Source organism: Martes martes (genome assembly GCF_963455335.1).
Source record: "Martes martes genome assembly, chromosome: 10".
NCBI lineage: Eukaryota > Metazoa > Chordata > Mammalia > Carnivora > Mustelidae > Martes > Martes martes.
Window position 1 is genome coordinate 85,010,735 of NC_137898.1, and position 20,276 is coordinate 85,031,010.

A 20,276-nucleotide genomic window follows, 5' to 3' on the forward strand; every position below is an offset into this window, starting at 1 on the left:
GACCCTGGGTTCCCAGGGCCTCCCCGATGTGGGGAGACGCGGCCTCCTCCCTGCTGCAGCCTGCGTAGCCCAGGGTGGCACATGGTGCACACTGCCTTCGGAGGGGCTCGCCAGGCTCTGGCCTTTTCCTCTCGCGTTCAGGCTGACTCGGGAAGCAGCCTCTGGCTTCCCGTGAAGAGCCGAGAGGCTCCAGGAGCACTCCACAGCGCCCGGGCCTTGGGACCGGGAGCCCGGGGTGGGCACTGTCCCCGCGCTATCCCCGACCACCCCTGCCACCGGGAACGCTACCACATCCTGGAGGAAGACGGTAGCCGACTGCCCGTTTCTCCAGGGAGCTGTTTCTGGGCGATCAGGCACTTGCGCCTGGTCGCACCACCAGGGCTGCCCCAGGGACTCATGGCCAGGGCACTGCTGTCGCCCTGGCCTCAGTTTCACGGGAGAGGCCTGCCTTCTTCCCCGACTGCTTTCTCCAACTGGAGCACGCGCCCCTGCCCTAGTCTTCCCCTCGCGTCTCCTTAGCAGCCCGGTTTCCGTCTCCCCGCACAGTGAGTGGGTGACACGTGTCCTGCCCCCGGCCTGCTCTAGCTTAGATGGCAGGCTCCCCTGCTTCGCGTCCGGTTCCCAAGAGAACTGCCATCGGCTCCTCTGCCTTGCATGCGTGGGCGGCGTGCTGCGCTCTCCCCGGACATGCTCCTGGGGACCGAGGGGACAGGCGTGTCCCCTTTCGGAAGGCTGGTAGCACAGGCGCGACCACGCCTCTGTCTGGGGCCGAAGGGAGGTCCGGGCCAGGAGGCGCTCACTCCGGGGTGGTTTCTGCCAGAGCGCCCCAGAGCACTCAGCAGCGCTAAGCAGCAGCAGCCAACAGACCCGACTCTGATTGCCCAGAGAACGCTGAGCTTTCACAGAGGTTTTCGACCTGAAGCGGACGGCGCCTCGCTGCTGCTTTCCTCACTCAGGCTTTGGGCGTTCGGTTTCTGGCCTCAGGGAAGAAGTGTTGCGCGAGAGTCGGTGCTCCCTTGGCCTTATTGCTCGCGGCCAGGTTTCGGACCCTGGGTTCCCAGGGCCTCCCCGATGTGGGGAGACGCGGCCTCCTCCCTGCTGCAGCCTGCGTAGCCCAGGGTGGCACATGGTGCACACTGCCTTCGGAGGGGCTCGCCAGGCTCTGGCCTTTTCCTCTCGCGTTCAGGCTGACTCGGGAAACAGCCTCCGTCTTCCCGTGAAGAGCCCAGAGGCTCCAGGAGCACTCCACAGCGCCCGGGCCTTGGGACCGGGAGCCCGGGGTGGGCACTGTCCCCGCGCTATCCCCGACCACCCCTCCCACCGGGAACGCTACCACATCCTGGAGGAAGACGGTAGCCGACTGCCCGTTTCTCCAGGGAGCTGTTTCTGGGCGTTCAGGCACTTGCGCCTGGTCGCACCACCAGGGCTGCCCCAGGGACTCATGGCCAGGGCACTGCTGTCGCCCTGGCCTCAGTTTCACGGGAGAGGCCTGCCTTCTTCCCCGACTGCTTTCTCCAACTGGAGCACGCGCCCCTGCCCTAGTCTTCCCCTCGCGTCTCCTTCGCAGCCCGGTTTCCGTCTCCCCGCACAGTGAGTGGGTGACACGTGTCCTGCCCCCGGCCTGCTCTAGCTTAGATGGCAGGCTCCCCTGCTTCGCGTCCGGTTCCCCAGAGCACTGCCATCGGCTCCTCTGCCTTGCGTGCGTGGGCGGCGTGCTGCGCTCTCCCCGGACATGCTCCTGGGGACCGAGGGGACAGGCGTGTCCCCTTTTGGAAGGCTGGTAGCACAGGCGCGACCACGCCTCTGTCTGGGGCCGAAGGGAGGTCCGGGCCAGGAGGCGCTCACTCCGGGGTGGTTTCTGCCAGAGCGCCCCAGAGCACTCAGCTGCGCTAAGCAGCAGCAGACAACAGACCCGACTCTGATTGCCCAGAGAACGCTGAGCTTTCGCAGAGGTTTTCGACCTGAAGCGGACGGCGCCTCGCTGCTGCTTTCCTCACTCAGGCTTTGGGCGTTCGGTCTCTCGTCTCAGGGAAGAAGTGTTGCGCGAGAGTCGGTGCTTCCTTGGCTTTGTTGCTCGCGGCCAGGTTTCGGACCCTGGGTTCCCAGGGCCTCCCCGATGTGGGGAGACGCGGCCTCCTCCCTGCTGCAGCCTGCGTAGCCCAGGGTGGCACATGGTGCACACTGCCTTCGGAGGGGCTCGCCAGGCTCTGGCCTTTTCCTCTCGTGTTCAGGCTGACTCGGGAAGCAGCCTCCGTCTTCCCGTGAAGAGCCCAGAGGCTCCAGGAGCACTCCACAGCGCCCGGGCCTTGGGACCGGGAGCCCTGGGTGGGCACTGTCCCCGCGCTATCCCCGACCACCCCTGCCACCGGGAACGCTACCACATCCTGGAGGAAGACGGTAGCCGACTGCCCGTTTCTCCAGGGAGCTGTTTCTGGCGTTCAGGCACTTACGCCTGGTCGCACCACCAGGGCTGCCCCAGGGACTCATGGCCAGGGCACTGCTGTCGCCGTGGCCTCAGTTTCACAGGAGAGGCCTGCCTTCTTCCCCGACTGCTTTCTCCAACTGGAGCACGCGCCCCTGCCCTAGTCTTCCCCTCGCGTCTCCTTAGTAGCCCGGTTTCCGTCTCCCCGCACAGTGAGTGGGTGACACGTGTCCTGCCCCCGGCCTGCTCTAGCTTAGACGGCAGGCTCCCCTGCTTCGCGTCCGGTTCCCCAGAGCACTGTCATCGGCTCCTCTGCCTTGCGTGCGTGGGCGGCGTGCTGCGCTCTCCCCGGACATGCTCCTGGGGACCGAGGGGACAGGCGTGTCCCCTTTCGGAAGGCTGGTAGCACAGGCTCGACCACGCCTCTGTCTGGGGCCGAAGGGAGGTCCGGGCCAGGAGGCGCTCACTCCGGGGGGGTTTCTGCCAGAGCGCCCCAGAGCACTCAGCTGCGCTAAGCAGCAGCAGACAACAGACCCGACTCTGATTGCCCAGAGAACGCTGAGCTTTCGCAGAGGTTTTCGACCTGAAGCGGACGGCGCCTCGCTGCTGCTTTCCTCACTCAGGCTTTGGGCGTTCGGTCTCTCGTCTCAGGGAAGAAGTGTTGCGCGAGAGTCGGTGCTTCCTTGGCCTTGTTGCTCGCGGCCAGGTTTCGGACCCTGGGTTCCCAGGGCCTCCCCGATGTGGGGAGACGCGGCCTCCTCCCTGCTGTAGCCTGCGTAGCCCAGGGTGGCACATGGTGCACACTGCCTTCGGAGGGGCTCGCCAGGCTCTAGCCTTTTCCTCTCGCGTTCAGGCTGACTCGGGAAGCAGCCTCCATCTTCCCGTGAAGAGCTCAGAGGCTCCAGGAGCACTCCACAGCGCCCGGGCCTTGGGACCGGGAGCCCGGGGTGGGCACTGTCCCCGCGCTATCCCCGACCACCCCTGCCACCGGGAACGCTACCACATCCTGGAGGAAGACGGTAGCTGACTGCCCGTTTCTCCAGGGAGCTGTTTCTGGCGTTCAGGCACTTGCGCCTGGTCGCACCACCAGGGCTGCCCCAGGACTCATGGCCAGGGCACTGCTGTCGCCCTGGCCTCAGTTTCACGGGAGAGGCCTGCCTTCTTCCGCGACTGCTTTCTCCAACTGGAGCACACACCCCTGCCCTAGTCTTCCCCTCGCGTCTCCTTAGCAGCCCGGTTTCCGTCTCCCCGCACAGTGAGTGGGTGACACGTGTCCTGCCCCCGGCCTGCTCTAGCTTAAATGGCAGGCTCCACTGCTTCGCGTCCGGTTGCCCAGAGCACTGCCATCGGCTCCTCTGCCTTGCGTGCGTGGGCGGCGTGCTGCGCTCTCCCCGGACATGCTCCTGGGGACCGAGGGGACAGGCGTGTCCCCTTTCGGAAGGCTGGTAGCACAGGCGCGACCACGCCTCTGTCTGGGGCCGAAGGGAGGTCCGGGTCAAGAGGCGCTCACTCCGGGGTGGTTTCTGCCAGAGCGCCCCAGAGCACTCAGCTGTGCTAAGCAGCAGCAGCCAACAGACCCGACTCTGATTGCCCAGAGAACGCTGAGCTTTCACAGAGGTTTTCGACCTGAAGCGGACGGCGCCTCGCTGCTGCTTTCCTCACTCAGGCTTTGGGCGTTCAGTCTCTCGCCTCAGGGAAGAAGTGTTGCGCGAGAGTCGGTGCTCCCTTGGCCTTGTTGCTCGCGGCCAGGTTTCGGACCCTGGGTTCCCAGGGCCTCCCCGATGTGGGGAGACGCGGCCTCCTCCCTGCTGCAGCCTGCGTAGCCCAGGGTGGCACATGGTGCACACTGCCTTCGGAGGGGCTCGCCAGGCTCTGGCCTTTTCCTCTCGTGTTCAGGCTGACTCGGGAAGCAGCCTCCGTCTTCCCGTGAAGAGCCCAGAGGCTCCAGGAGCACTCCACAGCGCCCGGGCCTTGGGACCGGGAGCCCGGGGTGGGCACTGTCCCCGCGCTATCCCCGACCACCCCTGCCACCGGGAACACTACCACATCCTGGAGGAAGACGGTAGCCGACTGCCCGTTTCTCCAGGGAGCTGTTTCTGGGCGTTCAGGCACTTACGCCTGGTCGCACCACCAGGGCTGCCCCAGGGACTCATGGCCAGGGCACTGCTGTCGCCGTGGCCTCAGTTTCACAGGAGAGGCCTGCCTTCTTCCCCGACTGCTTTCTCCAACTGGAGCACGCGCCCCTGCCCTAGTCTTCCCCTCGCGTCTCCTTAGCAGCCCGGTTTCCGTCTCCCCGCACAGTGAGTGGGTGACACGTGTCCTGCCCCCGGCCTGCTCTAGCTTAGACGGCAGGCTCCCCTGCTTCGCGTCCGGTTCCCCAGAGCACAGCCATCGGCTCCTCTGCCTTGCGTGCGTGGGCGGCGTGCTGCGCTCTCCCCGGACATGCTCCTGGAAACCGAGGGGACAGGCGTGTCCCCTTTCGGAAGGCTGGTAGCACAGGCGCGACCACGCCTCTGTCTGGGGCCGAAGGGAGGTCCGGGCCAGGAGGCGCTCACTCCGGGGTGGTTTCTGCCAGAGCGCCCCAGAGCACTCACCTGTGCTACGCAGCAGCAGACAACAGACCCGTCTCTGATTGCCCAGAGAACGCTGCGCTTTCGCAGAGGGTTTCGACCTGAAGCGGACGGCGCCTCGCTGCTGCTTTCCTCACTCAGGCTTTGGGCATTCGGTCTCTGGCCTCAGGGAAGAAGTGTTGCGCGAGAGTCGGTGCTCCCTTGGCCTTGTTGCTCGCGGCCAGGTTTCGGACCCTGGGTTCCCAGGGCCTCCCCGATGTGGGGAGACGCGGCCTCCTCCCTGCTGCAGCCTGCGTAGCCCAGGGTGGCACATGGTGCACACTGCCTTCGGAGGGGCTCGCCAGGCTCTGGCCTTTTCCTCTCGCGTTCAGGCTGACTCGGGAAGCAGCCTCTGGCTTCCCGTGAAGAGCCGAGAGGCTCCAGGAGCACTCCACAGCGCCCGGGCCTTGGGACCGGGAGCCCGGGGTGGGCACTGTCCCCGCGCTATCCCCGACCACCCCTGCCACCGGGAACGCTACCACATCCTGGAGGAAGACGGTAGCCGACTGCCCGTTTCTCCAGGGAGCTGTTTCTGGGCGATCAGGCACTTGCGCCTGGTCGCACCACCAGGGCTGCCCCAGGGACTCATGGCCAGGGCACTGCTGTCGCCCTGGCCTCAGTTTCACGGGAGAGGCCTGCCTTCTTCCCCGACTGCTTTCTCCAACTGGAGCACGCGCCCCTGCCCTAGTCTTCCCCTCGCCTCTCCTTAGCAGCCCGGTTTCCGTCTCCCCGCACAGTGAGTGGGTGACACGTGTCCTGCCCCCGGCCTGCTCTAGCTTAGATGGCAGGCTCCCCTGCTTCGCGTCCGGTTCCCCAGAGAACTGCCATCGGCTCCTCTGCCTTGCATGCGTGGGCGGCGTGCTGCGCTCTCCCCGGACATGCTCCTGGGGACCGAGGGGACAGGCGTGTCCCCTTTCGGAAGGCTGGTAGCACAGGCGCGACCACGCCTCTGTCTGGGGCCGAAGGGAGGTCCGGGCCAGGAGGCGCTCACTCCGGGGTGGTTTCTGCCAGAGCGCCCCAGAGCACTCAGCAGCGCTAAGCAGCAGCAGCCAACAGACCCGACTCTGATTGCCCAGAGAACGCTGAGCTTTCGCAGAGGTTTTCGACCTGAAGCGGACGGCGCCTCGCTGCTGCTTTCCTCACTCAGGCTTTGGGCGTTCGGTTTCTGGCCTCAGGGAAGAAGTGTTGCGCGAGAGTCGGTGCTCCCTTGGCCTTATTGCTCGCGGCCAGGTTTCGGACCCTGGGTTCCCAGGGCCTCCCCGATGTGGGGAGACGCGGCCTCCTCCCTGCTGCAGCCTGCGTAGCCCAGGGTGGCACATGGTGCACACTGCCTTCGGAGGGGCTCGCCAGGCTCTGGCCTTTTCCTCTCGCGTTCAGGCTGACTCGGGAAACAGCCTCTGGCTTCCCGTGAAGAGCCCAGAGGCTCCAGGAGCACTCCACAGCGCCCGGGCCTTGGGACCGGGAGCCCGGGGTGGGCACTGTCCCCGCGCTATCCCCGACCACCCCTCCCACCGGGAACGCTACCACATCCTGGAGGAAGACGGTAGCCAACTGCCCGTTTCTCCAGGGAGCTGTTTCTGGGCGTTCAGGCACTTGCGCCTGGTCGCACCACCAGGGCTGCCCCAGGGACTCATGGCCAGGGCACTGCTGTCGCCCTGGCCTCAGTTTCACGGGAGAGGCCTGCCTTCTTCCCCGACTGCTTTCTCCAACTGGAGCACGCGCCCCTGCCCTAGTCTTCCCCTCGCGTCTCCTTCGCAGCCCGGTTTCCGTCTCCCCGCACAGTGAGTGGGTGACACGTGTCCTGCCCCCGGCCTGCTCTAGCTTAGATGGCAGGCTCCCCTGCTTCGCGTCCGGTTCCCCAGAGCACTGCCATCGGCTCCTCTGCCTTGCGTGCGTGGGCGGCGTGCTGCGCTCTCCCCGGACATGCTCCTGGGGACCGAGGGGACAGGCGTGTCCCCTTTCGGAAGGCTGGTAGCACAGGCGCGACCACGCCTCTGTCTGGGGCCGAAGGGAGGTCCGGGCCAGGAGGCGCTCACTCCGGGGTGGTTTCTGCCAGAGCGCCCCAGAGCACTCAGCTGCGCTAAGCAGCAGCAGACAACAGACCCGACTCTGATTGCCCAGAGAACGCTGAGCTTTCGCAGAGGTTTTCGACCTGAAGCGGACGGCGCCTCGCTGCTGCTTTCCTCACTCAGGCTTTGGGCGTTCGGTCTCTCGTCTCAGGGAAGAAGTGTTGCGCGAGAGTCGGTGCTTCCTTGGCTTTGTTGCTCGCGGCCAGGTTTCGGACCCTGGGTTCCCAGGGCCTCCCCGATGTGGGGAGACGCGGCCTCCTCCCTGCTGCAGCCTGCGTAGCCCAGGGTGGCACATGGTGCACACTGCCTTCGGAGGGGCTCGCCAGGCTCTGGCCTTTTCCTCTCGTGTTCAGGCTGACTCGGGAAGCAGCCTCCGTCTTCCCGTGAAGAGCCCAGAGGCTCCAGGAGCACTCCACAGCGCCCGGGCCTTGGGACCGGGAGCCCGGGGTGGGCACTGTCCCCGCGCTATCCCCGACCACCCCTGCCACCGGGAACACTACCACATCCTGGAGGAAGACGGTAGCCGACTGCCCGTTTCTCCAGGGAGCTGTTTCTGGGCGTTCAGGCACTTACGCCTGGTCGCACCACCAGGGCTGCCCCAGGGACTCATGGCCAGGGCACTGCTGTCGCCGTGGCCTCAGTTTCACAGGAGAGGCCTGCCTTCTTCCCCGACTGCTTTCTCCAACTGGAGCACGCGCCCCTGCCCTAGTCTTCCCCTCGCGTCTCCTTAGCAGCCCGGTTTCCGTCTCCCCGCACAGTGAGTGGGTGACACGTGTCCTGCCCCCGGCCTGCTCTAGCTTAGACGGCAGGCTCCCCTGCTTCGCGTCCGGTTCCCCAGAGCACTGTCATCGGCTCCTCTGCCTTGCGTGCGTGGGCGGCGTGCTGCGCTCTCCCCGGACATGCTCCTGGGGACCGAGGGGACAGGCGTGTCCCCTTTCAGAAGGCTGGTAGCACAGGCTCGACCACGCCTCTGTCTGGGGCCGAAGGGAGGTCCGGGCCAGGAGGCGCTCACTCCGGGGTGGTTTCTGCCAGAGCGCCCCAGAGCACTCAGCTGCGCTAAGCAGCAGCAGACAACAGACCCGACTCTGATTGCCCAGAGAACGCTGAGCTTTCGCAGAGGTTTTCGACCTGAAGCGGACGGCGCCTCGCTGCTGCTTTCCTCACTCAGGCTTTGGGCGTTCGGTTTCTGGCCTCAGGGAAGAAGTGTTGCGCGAGAGTCGGTGCTCCCTTGGCCTTATTGCTCGCGGCCAGGTTTCGGACCCTGGGTTCCCAGGGCCTCCCCGATGTGGGGAGACGCGGCCTCCTCCCTGCTGCAGCCTGCGTAGCCCAGGGTGGCACATGGTGCACACTGCCTTCGGAGGGGCTCGCCAGGCTCTGGCCTTTTCCTCTCGCGTTCAGGCTGACTCGGGAAACAGCCTCCGTCTTCCCGTGAAGAGCCCAGAGGCTCCAGGAGCACTCCACAGCGCCCGGGCCTTGGGACCGGGAGCCCGGGGTGGGCACTGTCCCCGCGCTATCCCCGACCACCCCTCCCACCGGGAACGCTACCACATCCTGGAGGAAGACGGTAGCCGACTGCCCGTTTCTCCAGGGAGCTGTTTCTGGGCGTTCAGGCACTTGCGCCTGGTCGCACCACCAGGGCTGCCCCAGGGACTCATGGCCAGGGCACTGCTGTCGCCCTGGCCTCAGTTTCACGGGAGAGGCCTGCCTTCTTCCCCGACTGCTTTCTCCAACTGGAGCACGCGCCCCTGCCCTAGTCTTCCCCTCGCGTCTCCTTCGCAGCCCGGTTTCCGTCTCCCCGCACAGTGAGTGGGTGACACGTGTCCTGCCCCCGGCCTGCTCTAGCTTAGATGGCAGGCTCCCCTGCTTCGCGTCCGGTTCCCCAGAGCACTGCCATCGGCTCCTCTGCCTTGCGTGCGTGGGCGGCGTGCTGCGCTCTCCCCGGACATGCTCCTGGGGACCGAGGGGACAGGCGTGTCCCCTTTCGGAAGGCTGGTAGCACAGGCGCGACCACGCCTCTGTCTGGGGCCGAAGGGAGGTCCGGGCCAGGAGGCGCTCACTCCGGGGTGGTTTCTGCCAGAGCGCCCCAGAGCACTCAGCTGCGCTAAGCAGCAGCAGACAACAGACCCGACTCTGATTGCCCAGAGAACGCTGAGCTTTCGCAGAGGTTTTCGACCTGAAGCGGACGGCGCCTCGCTGCTGCTTTCCTCACTCAGGCTTTGGGCGTTCGGTTTCTGGCCTCAGGGAAGAAGTGTTGCGCGAGAGTCGGTGCTCCCTTGGCCTTATTGCTCGCGGCCAGGTTTCGGACCCTGGGTTCCCAGGGCCTCCCCGATGTGGGGAGACGCGGCCTCCTCCCTGCTGCAGCCTGCGTAGCCCAGGGTGGCACATGGTGCACACTGCCTTTGGAGGGGCTCGCCAGGCTCTGGCCTTTTCCTCTCGCGTTCAGGCTGACTCGGGAAACAGCCTCCGTCTTCCCGTGAAGAGCCCAGAGGCTCCAGGAGCACTCCACAGCGCCCGGGCCTTGGGACCGGGAGCCCGGGGTGGGCACTGTCCCCGCGCTATCCCCGACCACCCCTCCCACCGGGAACGCTACCACATCCTGGAGGAAGACGGTAGCCGACTGCCCGTTTCTCCAGGGAGCTGTTTCTGGGCGTTCAGGCACTTGCGCCTGGTCGCACCACCAGGGCTGCCCCAGGGACTCATGGCCAGGGCACTGCTGTCGCCCTGGCCTCAGTTTCACGGGAGAGGCCTGCCTTCTTCCCCGACTGCTTTCTCCAACTGGAGCACGCACCCCTGCCCTAGTCTTCCCCTCGCGTCTCCTTAGCAGCCCGGTTTCCGTCTCCCCGCACAGTGAGTGGGTGACACGTGTCCTGCCCCCGGCCTGCTCTAGCTTAGATGGCAGGCTCCCCTGCTTCGCGTCCGGTTCCCAAGAGAACTGCCATCGGCTCCTCTGCCTTGCATGCGTGGGCGGCGTGCTGCGCTCTCCCCGGACATGCTCCTGGGGACCGAGGGGACAGGCGTGTCCCCTTTCGGAAGGCTGGTAGCACAGGCGCGACCACGCCTCTGTCTGGGGCCGAAGGGAGGTCCGGGCCAGGAGGCGCTCACTCCGGGGTGGTTTCTGCCAGAGCGCCCCAGAGCACTCAGCAGCGCTAAGCAGCAGCAGCCAACAGACCCGACTCTGATTGCCCAGAGAACGCTGAGCTTTCACAGAGGTTTTCGACCTGTAGCGGACGGCGCCTCGCTGCTGCTTTCCTCACTCAGGCTTTGGGCGTTCGGTTTCTGGCCTCAGGGAAGAAGTGTTGCGCGAGAGTCGGTGCTCCCTTGGCCTTATTGCTCGCGGCCAGGTTTCGGACCCTGGGTTCCCAGGGCCTCCCCGATGTGGGGAGACGCGGCCTCCTCCCTGCTGCAGCCTGCGTAGCCCAGGGTGGCACATGGTGCACACTGCCTTCGGAGGGGCTCGCCAGGCTCTGGCCTTTTCCTCTCGCGTTCAGGCTGACTCGGGAAACAGCCTCCGTCTTCCCGTGAAGAGCCCAGAGGCTCCAGGAGCACTCCACAGCGCCCGGGCCTTGGGACCGGGAGCCCGGGGTGGGCACTGTCCCCGCGCTATCCCCGACCACCCCTCCCACCGGGAACGCTACCACATCCTGGAGGAAGACGGTAGCCGACTGCCCGTTTCTCCAGGGAGCTGTTTCTGGGCGTTCAGGCACTTGCGCCTGGTCGCACCACCAGGGCTGCCCCAGGGACTCATGGCCAGGGCACTGCTGTCGCCCTGGCCTCAGTTTCACGGGAGAGGCCTGCCTTCTTCCCCGACTGCTTTCTCCAACTGGAGCACGCGCCCCTGCCCTAGTCTTCCCCTCGCGTCTCCTTCGCAGCCCGGTTTCCGTCTCCCCGCACAGTGAGTGGGTGACACGTGTCCTGCCCCCGGCCTGCTCTAGCTTAGATGGCAGGCTCCCCTGCTTCGCGTCCGGTTCCCCAGAGCACTGCCATCGGCTCCTCTGCCTTGCGTGCGTGGGCGGCGTGCTGCGCTCTCCCCGGACATGCTCCTGGGGACCGAGGGGACAGGCGTGTCCCCTTTCGGAAGGCTGGTAGCACAGGCGCGACCACGCCTCTGTCTGGGGCCGAAGGGAGGTCCGGGCCAGGAGGCGCTCACTCCGGGGTGGTTTCTGCCAGAGCGCCCCAGAGCACTCAGCTGCGCTAAGCAGCAGCAGACAACAGACCCGACTCTGATTGCCCAGAGAACGCTGAGCTTTCGCAGAGGTTTTCGACCTGAAGCGGACGGCGCCTCGCTGCTGCTTTCCTCACTCAGGCTTTGGGCGTTCGGTCTCTCGTCTCAGGGAAGAAGTGTTGCGCGAGAGTCGGTGCTTCCTTGGCTTTGTTGCTCGCGGCCAGGTTTCGGACCCTGGGTTCCCAGGGCCTCCCCGATGTGGGGAGACGCGGCCTCCTCCCTGCTGCAGCCTGCGTAGCCCAGGGTGGCACATGGTGCACACTGCCTTCGGAGGGGCTCGCCAGGCTCTGGCCTTTTCCTCTCGTGTTCAGGCTGACTCGGGAAGCAGCCTCCGTCTTCCCGTGAAGAGCCCAGAGGCTCCAGGAGCACTCCACAGCGCCCGGGCCTTGGGACCGGGAGCCCTGGGTGGGCACTGTCCCCGCGCTATCCCCGACCACCCCTGCCACCGGGAACGCTACCACATCCTGGAGGAAGACGGTAGCCGACTGCCCGTTTCTCCAGGGAGCTGTTTCTGGCGTTCAGGCACTTACGCCTGGTCGCACCACCAGGGCTGCCCCAGGGACTCATGGCCAGGGCACTGCTGTCGCCGTGGCCTCAGTTTCACAGGAGAGGCCTGCCTTCTTCCCCGACTGCTTTCTCCAACTGGAGCACGCGCCCCTGCCCTAGTCTTCCCCTCGCGTCTCCTTAGTAGCCCGGTTTCCGTCTCCCCGCACAGTGAGTGGGTGACACGTGTCCTGCCCCCGGCCTGCTCTAGCTTAGACGGCAGGCTCCCCTGCTTCGCGTCCGGTTCCCCAGAGCACTGTCATCGGCTCCTCTGCCTTGCGTGCGTGGGCGGCGTGCTGCGCTCTCCCCGGACATGCTCCTGGGGACCGAGGGGACAGGCGTGTCCCCTTTCGGAAGGCTGGTAGCACAGGCTCGACCACGCCTCTGTCTGGGGCCGAAGGGAGGTCCGGGCCAGGAGGCGCTCACTCCGGGGGGGTTTCTGCCAGAGCGCCCCAGAGCACTCAGCTGCGCTAAGCAGCAGCAGACAACAGACCCGACTCTGATTGCCCAGAGAACGCTGAGCTTTCGCAGAGGTTTTCGACCTGAAGCGGACGGCGCCTCGCTGCTGCTTTCCTCACTCAGGCTTTGGGCGTTCGGTCTCTCGTCTCAGGGAAGAAGTGTTGCGCGAGAGTCGGTGCTTCCTTGGCCTTGTTGCTCGCGGCCAGGTTTCGGACCCTGGGTTCCCAGGGCCTCCCCGATGTGGGGAGACGCGGCCTCCTCCCTGCTGTAGCCTGCGTAGCCCAGGGTGGCACATGGTGCACACTGCCTTCGGAGGGGCTCGCCAGGCTCTAGCCTTTTCCTCTCGCGTTCAGGCTGACTCGGGAAGCAGCCTCCATCTTCCCGTGAAGAGCTCAGAGGCTCCAGGAGCACTCCACAGCGCCCGGGCCTTGGGACCGGGAGCCCGGGGTGGGCACTGTCCCCGCGCTATCCCCGACCACCCCTGCCACCGGGAACGCTACCACATCCTGGAGGAAGACGGTAGCTGACTGCCCGTTTCTCCAGGGAGCTGTTTCTGGCGTTCAGGCACTTGCGCCTGGTCGCACCACCAGGGCTGCCCCAGGACTCATGGCCAGGGCACTGCTGTCGCCCTGGCCTCAGTTTCACGGGAGAGGCCTGCCTTCTTCCGCGACTGCTTTCTCCAACTGGAGCACACACCCCTGCCCTAGTCTTCCCCTCGCGTCTCCTTAGCAGCCCGGTTTCCGTCTCCCCGCACAGTGAGTGGGTGACACGTGTCCTGCCCCCGGCCTGCTCTAGCTTAAATGGCAGGCTCCACTGCTTCGCGTCCGGTTGCCCAGAGCACTGCCATCGGCTCCTCTGCCTTGCGTGCGTGGGCGGCGTGCTGCGCTCTCCCCGGACATGCTCCTGGGGACCGAGGGGACAGGCGTGTCCCCTTTCGGAAGGCTGGTAGCACAGGCGCGACCACGCCTCTGTCTGGGGCCGAAGGGAGGTCCGGGTCAAGAGGCGCTCACTCCGGGGTGGTTTCTGCCAGAGCGCCCCAGAGCACTCAGCTGTGCTAAGCAGCAGCAGCCAACAGACCCGACTCTGATTGCCCAGAGAACGCTGAGCTTTCACAGAGGTTTTCGACCTGAAGCGGACGGCGCCTCGCTGCTGCTTTCCTCACTCAGGCTTTGGGCGTTCAGTCTCTCGCCTCAGGGAAGAAGTGTTGCGCGAGAGTCGGTGCTCCCTTGGCCTTGTTGCTCGCGGCCAGGTTTCGGACCCTGGGTTCCCAGGGCCTCCCCGATGTGGGGAGACGCGGCCTCCTCCCTGCTGCAGCCTGCGTAGCCCAGGGTGGCACATGGTGCACACTGCCTTCGGAGGGGCTCGCCAGGCTCTGGCCTTTTCCTCTCGTGTTCAGGCTGACTCGGGAAGCAGCCTCCGTCTTCCCGTGAAGAGCCCAGAGGCTCCAGGAGCACTCCACAGCGCCCGGGCCTTGGGACCGGGAGCCCGGGGTGGGCACTGTCCCCGCGCTATCCCCGACCACCCCTGCCACCGGGAACACTACCACATCCTGGAGGAAGACGGTAGCCGACTGCCCGTTTCTCCAGGGAGCTGTTTCTGGGCGTTCAGGCACTTACGCCTGGTCGCACCACCAGGGCTGCCCCAGGGACTCATGGCCAGGGCACTGCTGTCGCCCTGGCCTCAGTTTCACGGGAGAGGCCTGCCTTCTTCCCCGACTGCTTTCTCCAACTGGAGCACGCGCCCCTGCCCTAGTCTTCCCCTCGCCTCTCCTTAGCAGCCCGGTTTCCGTCTCCCCGCACAGTGAGTGGGTGACACGTGTCCTGCCCCCGGCCTGCTCTAGCTTAGATGGCAGGCTCCCCTGCTTCGCGTCCGGTTCCCCAGAGTACTGCCATCGGCTCCTCTGCCTTGCATGCGTGGGCGGCGTGCTGCGCTCTCCCCGGACATGCTCCTGGGGACCGAGGGGACAGGCGTGTCCCCTTTCGGAAGGCTGGTAGCACAGGCGCGACCACGCCTCTGTCTGGGGCCGAAGGGAGGTCCGGGCCAGGAGGCGCTCACTCCGGGGTGGTTTCTGCCAGAGCGCCCCAGAGCACTCAGCAGCGCTAAGCAGCAGCAGCCAACAGACCCGACTCTGATTGCCCAGAGAACGCTGAGCTTTCGCAGAGGTTTTCGACCTGAAGCGGACGGCGCCTCGCTGCTGCTTTCCTCACTCAGGCTTTGGGCGTTCGGTTTCTGGCCTCAGGGAAGAAGTGTTGCGCGAGAGTCGGTGCTCCCTTGGCCTTATTGCTCGCGGCCAGGTTTCGGACCCTGGGTTCCCAGGGCCTCCCCGATGTGGGGAGACGCGGCCTCCTCCCTGCTGCAGCCTGCGTAGCCCAGGGTGGCACATGGTGCACACTGCCTTCGGAGGGGCTCGCCAGGCTCTGGCCTTTTCCTCTCGCGTTCAGGCTGACTCGGGAAACAGCCTCTGGCTTCCCGTGAAGAGCCCAGAGGCTCCAGGAGCACTCCACAGCGCCCGGGCCTTGGGACCGGGAGCCCGGGGTGGGCACTGTCCCCGCGCTATCCCCGACCACCCCTCCCACCGGGAACGCTACCACATCCTGGAGGAAGACGGTAGCCAACTGCCCGTTTCTCCAGGGAGCTGTTTCTGGGCGTTCAGGCACTTGCGCCTGGTCGCACCACCAGGGCTGCCCCAGGGACTCATGGCCAGGGCACTGCTGTCGCCCTGGCCTCAGTTTCACGGGAGAGGCCTGCCTTCTTCCCCGACTGCTTTCTCCAACTGGAGCACGCGCCCCTGCCCTAGTCTTCCCCTCGCGTCTCCTTCGCAGCCCGGTTTCCGTCTCCCCGCACAGTGAGTGGGTGACACGTGTCCTGCCCCCGGCCTGCTCTAGCTTAGATGGCAGGCTCCCCTGCTTCGCGTCCGGTTCCCCAGAGCACTGCCATCGGCTCCTCTGCCTTGCGTGCGTGGGCGGCGTGCTGCGCTCTCCCCGGACATGCTCCTGGGGACCGAGGGGACAGGCGTGTCCCCTTTCGGAAGGCTGGTAGCACAGGCGCGACCACGCCTCTGTCTGGGGCCGAAGGGAGGTCCGGGCCAGGAGGCGCTCACTCCGGGGTGGTTTCTGCCAGAGCGCCCCAGAGCACTCAGCTGCGCTAAGCAGCAGCAGACAACAGACCCGACTCTGATTGCCCAGAGAACGCTGAGCTTTCGCAGAGGTTTTCGACCTGAAGCGGACGGCGCCTCGCTGCTGCTTTCCTCACTCAGGCTTTGGGCGTTCGGTCTCTCGTCTCAGGGAAGAAGTGTTGCGCGAGAGTCGGTGCTTCCTTGGCTTTGTTGCTCGCGGCCAGGTTTCGGACCCTGGGTTCCCAGGGCCTCCCCGATGTGGGGAGACGCGGCCTCCTCCCTGCTGCAGCCTGCGTAGCCCAGGGTGGCACATGGTGCACACTGCCTTCGGAGGGGCTCGCCAGGCTCTGGCCTTTTCCTCTCGTGTTCAGGCTGACTCGGGAAGCAGCCTCCGTCTTCCCGTGAAGAGCCCAGAGGCTCCAGGAGCACTCCACAGCGCCCGGGCCTTGGGACCGGGAGCCCGGGGTGGGCACTGTCCCCGCGCTATCCCCGACCACCCCTGCCACCGGGAACACTACCACATCCTGGAGGAAGACGGTAGCCGACTGCCCGTTTCTCCAGGGAGCTGTTTCTGGGCGTTCAGGCACTTACGCCTGGTCGCACCACCAGGGCTGCCCCAGGGACTCATGGCCAGGGCACTGCTGTCGCCGTGGCCTCAGTTTCACAGGAGAGGCCTGCCTTCTTCCCCGACTGCTTTCTCCAACTGGAGCACGCGCCCCTGCCCTAGTCTTCCCCTCGCGTCTCCTTAGCAGCCCGGTTTCCGTCTCCCCGCACAGTGAGTGGGTGACACGTGTCCTGCCCCCGGCCTGCTCTAGCTTAGACGGCAGGCTCCCCTGCTTCGCGTCCGGTTCCCCAGAGCACTGTCATCGGCTCCTCTGCCTTGCGTGCGTGGGCGGCGTGCTGCGCTCTCCCCGGACATGCTCCTGGGGACCGAGGGGACAGGCGTGTCCCCTTTCAGAAGGCTGGTAGCACAGGCTCGACCACGCCTCTGTCTGGGGCCGAAGGGAGGTCCGGGCCAGGAGGCGCTCACTCCGGGGTGGTTTCTGCCAGAGCGCCCCAGAGCACTCAGCTGCGCTAAGCAGCAGCAGACAACAGACCCGACTCTGATTGCCCAGAGAACGCTGAGCTTTCGCAGAGGTTTTCGACCTGAAGCGGACGGCGCCTCGCTGCTGCTTTCCTCACTCAGGCTTTGGGCGTTCGGTTTCTGGCCTCAGGGAAGAAGTGTTGCGCGAGAGTCGGTGCTCCCTTGGCCTTATTGCTCGCGGCCAGGTTTCGGACCCTGGGTTCCCAGGGCCTCCCCGATGTGGGGAGACGCGGCCTCCTCCCTGCTGCAGCCTGCGTAGCCCAGGGTGGCACATGGTGCACACTGCCTTCGGAGGGGCTCGCCAGGCTCTGGCCTTTTCCTCTCGCGTTCAGGCTGACTCGGGAAACAGCCTCCGTCTTCCCGTGAAGAGCCCAGAGGCTCCAGGAGCACTCCACAGCGCCCGGGCCTTGGGACCGGGAGCCCGGGGTGGGCACTGTCCCCGCGCTATCCCCGACCACCCCTCCCACCGGGAACGCTACCACATCCTGGAGGAAGACGGTAGCCGACTGCCCGTTTCTCCAGGGAGCTGTTTCTGGGCGTTCAGGCACTTGCGCCTGGTCGCACCACCAGGGCTGCCCCAGGGACTCATGGCCAGGGCACTGCTGTCGCCCTGGCCTCAGTTTCACGGGAGAGGCCTGCCTTCTTCCCCGACTGCTTTCTCCAACTGGAGCACGCGCCCCTGCCCTAGTCTTCCCCTCGCGTCTCCTTCGCAGCCCGGTTTCCGTCTCCCCGCACAGTGAGTGGGTGACACGTGTCCTGCCCCCGGCCTGCTCTAGCTTAGATGGCAGGCTCCCCTGCTTCGCGTCCGGTTCCCCAGAGCACTGCCATCGGCTCCTCTGCCTTGCGTGCGTGGGCGGCGTGCTGCGCTCTCCCCGGACATGCTCCTGGGGACCGAGGGGACAGGCGTGTCCCCTTTCGGAAGGCTGGTAGCACAGGCGCGACCACGCCTCTGTCTGGGGCCGAAGGGAGGTCCGGGCCAGGAGGCGCTCACTCCGGGGTGGTTTCTGCCAGAGCGCCCCAGAGCACTCAGCTGCGCTAAGCAGCAGCAGACAACAGACCCGACTCTGATTGCCCAGAGAACGCTGAGCTTTCGCAGAGGTTTTCGACCTGAAGCGGACGGCGCCTCGCTGCTGCTTTCCTCACTCAGGCTTTGGGCGTTCGGTCTCTCGTCTCAGGGAAGAAGTGTTGCGCGAGAGTCGGTGCTTCCTTGGCTTTGTTGCTCGCGGCCAGGTTTCGGACCCTGGGTTCCCAGGGCCTCCCCGATGTGGGGAGACGCGGCCTCCTCCCTGCTGCAGCCTGCGTAGCCCAGGGTGGCACATGGTGCACACTGCCTTCAGAGGGGCTCGCCAGGCTCTGGCCTTTTCCTCTCGTGTTCAGGCTGACTCGGGAAGCAGCCTCCGTCTTCCCGTGAAGAGCCCAGAGGCTCCAGGAGCACTCCACAGCGCCCGGGCCTTGGGACCGGGAGCCCTGGGTGGGCACTGTCCCCGCGCTATCCCCGACCACCCCTGCCACCGGGAACGCTACCACATCCTGGAGGAAGACGGTAGCCGACTGCCCGTTTCTCCAGGGAGCTGTTTCTGGCGTTCAGGCACTTACGCCTGGTCGCACCACCAGGGCTGCCCCAGGGACTCATGGCCAGGGCACTGCTGTCGCCGTGGACTCAGTTTCACAGGAGAGGCCTGCCTTCTTCCCCGACTGCTTTCTCCAACTGGAGCACGCGCCCCTGCCCTAGTCTTCCCCTCGCGTCTCCTTCGCAGCCCGGTTTCCGTCTCCCCGCACAGTGAGTGGGTGACACGTGTCCTGCCCCCGGCCTGCTCTAGCTTAGACGGCAGGCTCCCCTGCTTCGCGTCCGGTTCCCCAGAGCACTGTCATCGGCTCCTCTGCCTTGCGTGCGTGGGCGGCGTGCTGCGCTCTCCCCGGACATGCTCCTGGGGACCGAGGGGACAGGCGTGTCCCCTTTCGGAAGGCTGGTAGCACAGGCTCGACCACGCCTCTGTCTGGGGCCGAAGGGAGGTCCGGGCCAGGAGGCGCTCACTCCGGGGGGGTTTCTGCCAGAGCGCCCCAGAGCACTCAGCTGCGCTAAGCAGCAGCAGACAACAGACCCGACTCTGATTGCCCAGAGAACGCTGAGCTTTCGCAGAGGTTTTCGACCTGAAGCGGACGGCGCCTCGCTGCTGCTTTCCTCACTCAGGCTTTGGGCGTTCGGTTTCTGGCCTCAGGGAAGAAGTGTTGCGCGAGAGTCGGTGCTCCCTTGGCCTTATTGCTCGCGGCCAGGTTTCGGACCCTGGGTTCCCAGGGCCTCCCCGATGTGGGGAGACGCGGCCTCCTCCCTGCTGCAGCCTGCGTAGCCCAGGGTGGCACATGGTGCACACTGCCTTTGGAGGGGCTCGCCAGGCTCTGGCCTTTTCCTCTCGCGTTCAGGCTGACTCGGGAAACAGCCTCCGTCTTCCCGTGAAGAGCCCAGAGGCTCCAGGAGCACTCCACAGCGCCCGGGCCTTGGGACCGGGAGCCCGGGGTGGGCACTGTCCCCGCGCTATCCCCGACCACCCCTCCCACCGGGAACGCTACCACATCCTGGAGGAAGACGGTAGCCGACTGCCCGTTTCTCCAGGGAGCTGTTTCTGGGCGTTCAGGCACTTGCGCCTGGTCGCACCACCAGGGCTGCCCCAGGGACTCATGGCCAGGGCACTGCTGTCGCCCTGGCCTCAGTTTCACGGGAGAGGCCTGCCTTCTTCCCCGACTGCTTTCTCCAACTGGAGCACGCACCCCTGCCCTAGTCTTCCCCTCGCGTCTCCTTAGCAGCCCGGTTTCCGTCTCCCCGCACAGTGAGTGGGTGACACGTGTCCTGCCCCCGGCCTGCTCTAGCTTAGATGGCAGGCTCCCCTGCTTCGCGTCCGGTTCCCAAGAGAACTGCCATCGGCTCCTCTGCCTTGCATGCGTGGGCGGCGTGCTGCGCTCTCCCCGGACATGCTCCTGGGGACCGAGGGGACAGGCGTGTCCCCTTTCGGAAGGCTGGTAGCACAGGCGCGACCACGCCTCTGTCTGGGGCCGAAGGGAGGTCCGGGCCAGGAGGCGCTCACTCCGGGGTGGTTTCTGCCAGAGCGCCCCAGAGCACTCAGCAGCGCTAAGCAGCAGCAGCCAACAGACCCGACTCTGATTGCCCAGAGAACGCTGAGCTTTCACAGAGGTTTTCGACCTGAAGCGGACGGCGCCTCGCTGCTGCTTTCCTCACTCAGGCTTTGGGCGTTCGGTTTCTGGCCTCAGGGAAGAAGTGTTGCGCGAGAGTCGGTGCTCCCTTGGCCTTATTGCTCGCGGCCAGGTTTCGGACCCTGGGTTCCCAGGGCCTCCCCGATGTGGGGAGACGCGGCCTCCTCCCTGCTGCAGCCTGCGTAGCCCAGGGTGGCACATGGTGCACACTGCCTTCGGAGGGGCTCGCCAGGCTCTGGCCTTTTCCTCTCGCGTTCAGGCTGACTCGGGAAACAGCCTCCGTCTTCCCGTGAAGAGCCCAGAGGCTCCAGGAGCACTCCACAGCGCCCGGGCCTTGGGACCGGGAGCCCGGGGTGGGCACTGTCCCCGCGCTATCCCCGACCACCCCTCCCACCGGGAACGCTACCACATCCTGGAGGAAGACGGTAGCCGACTGCCCGTTTCTCCAGGGAGCTGTTTCTGGGCGTTCAGGCACTTGCGCCTGGTCGCACCACCAGGGCTGCCCCAGGGACTCATGGCCAGGGCACTGCTGTCGCCCTGGCCTCA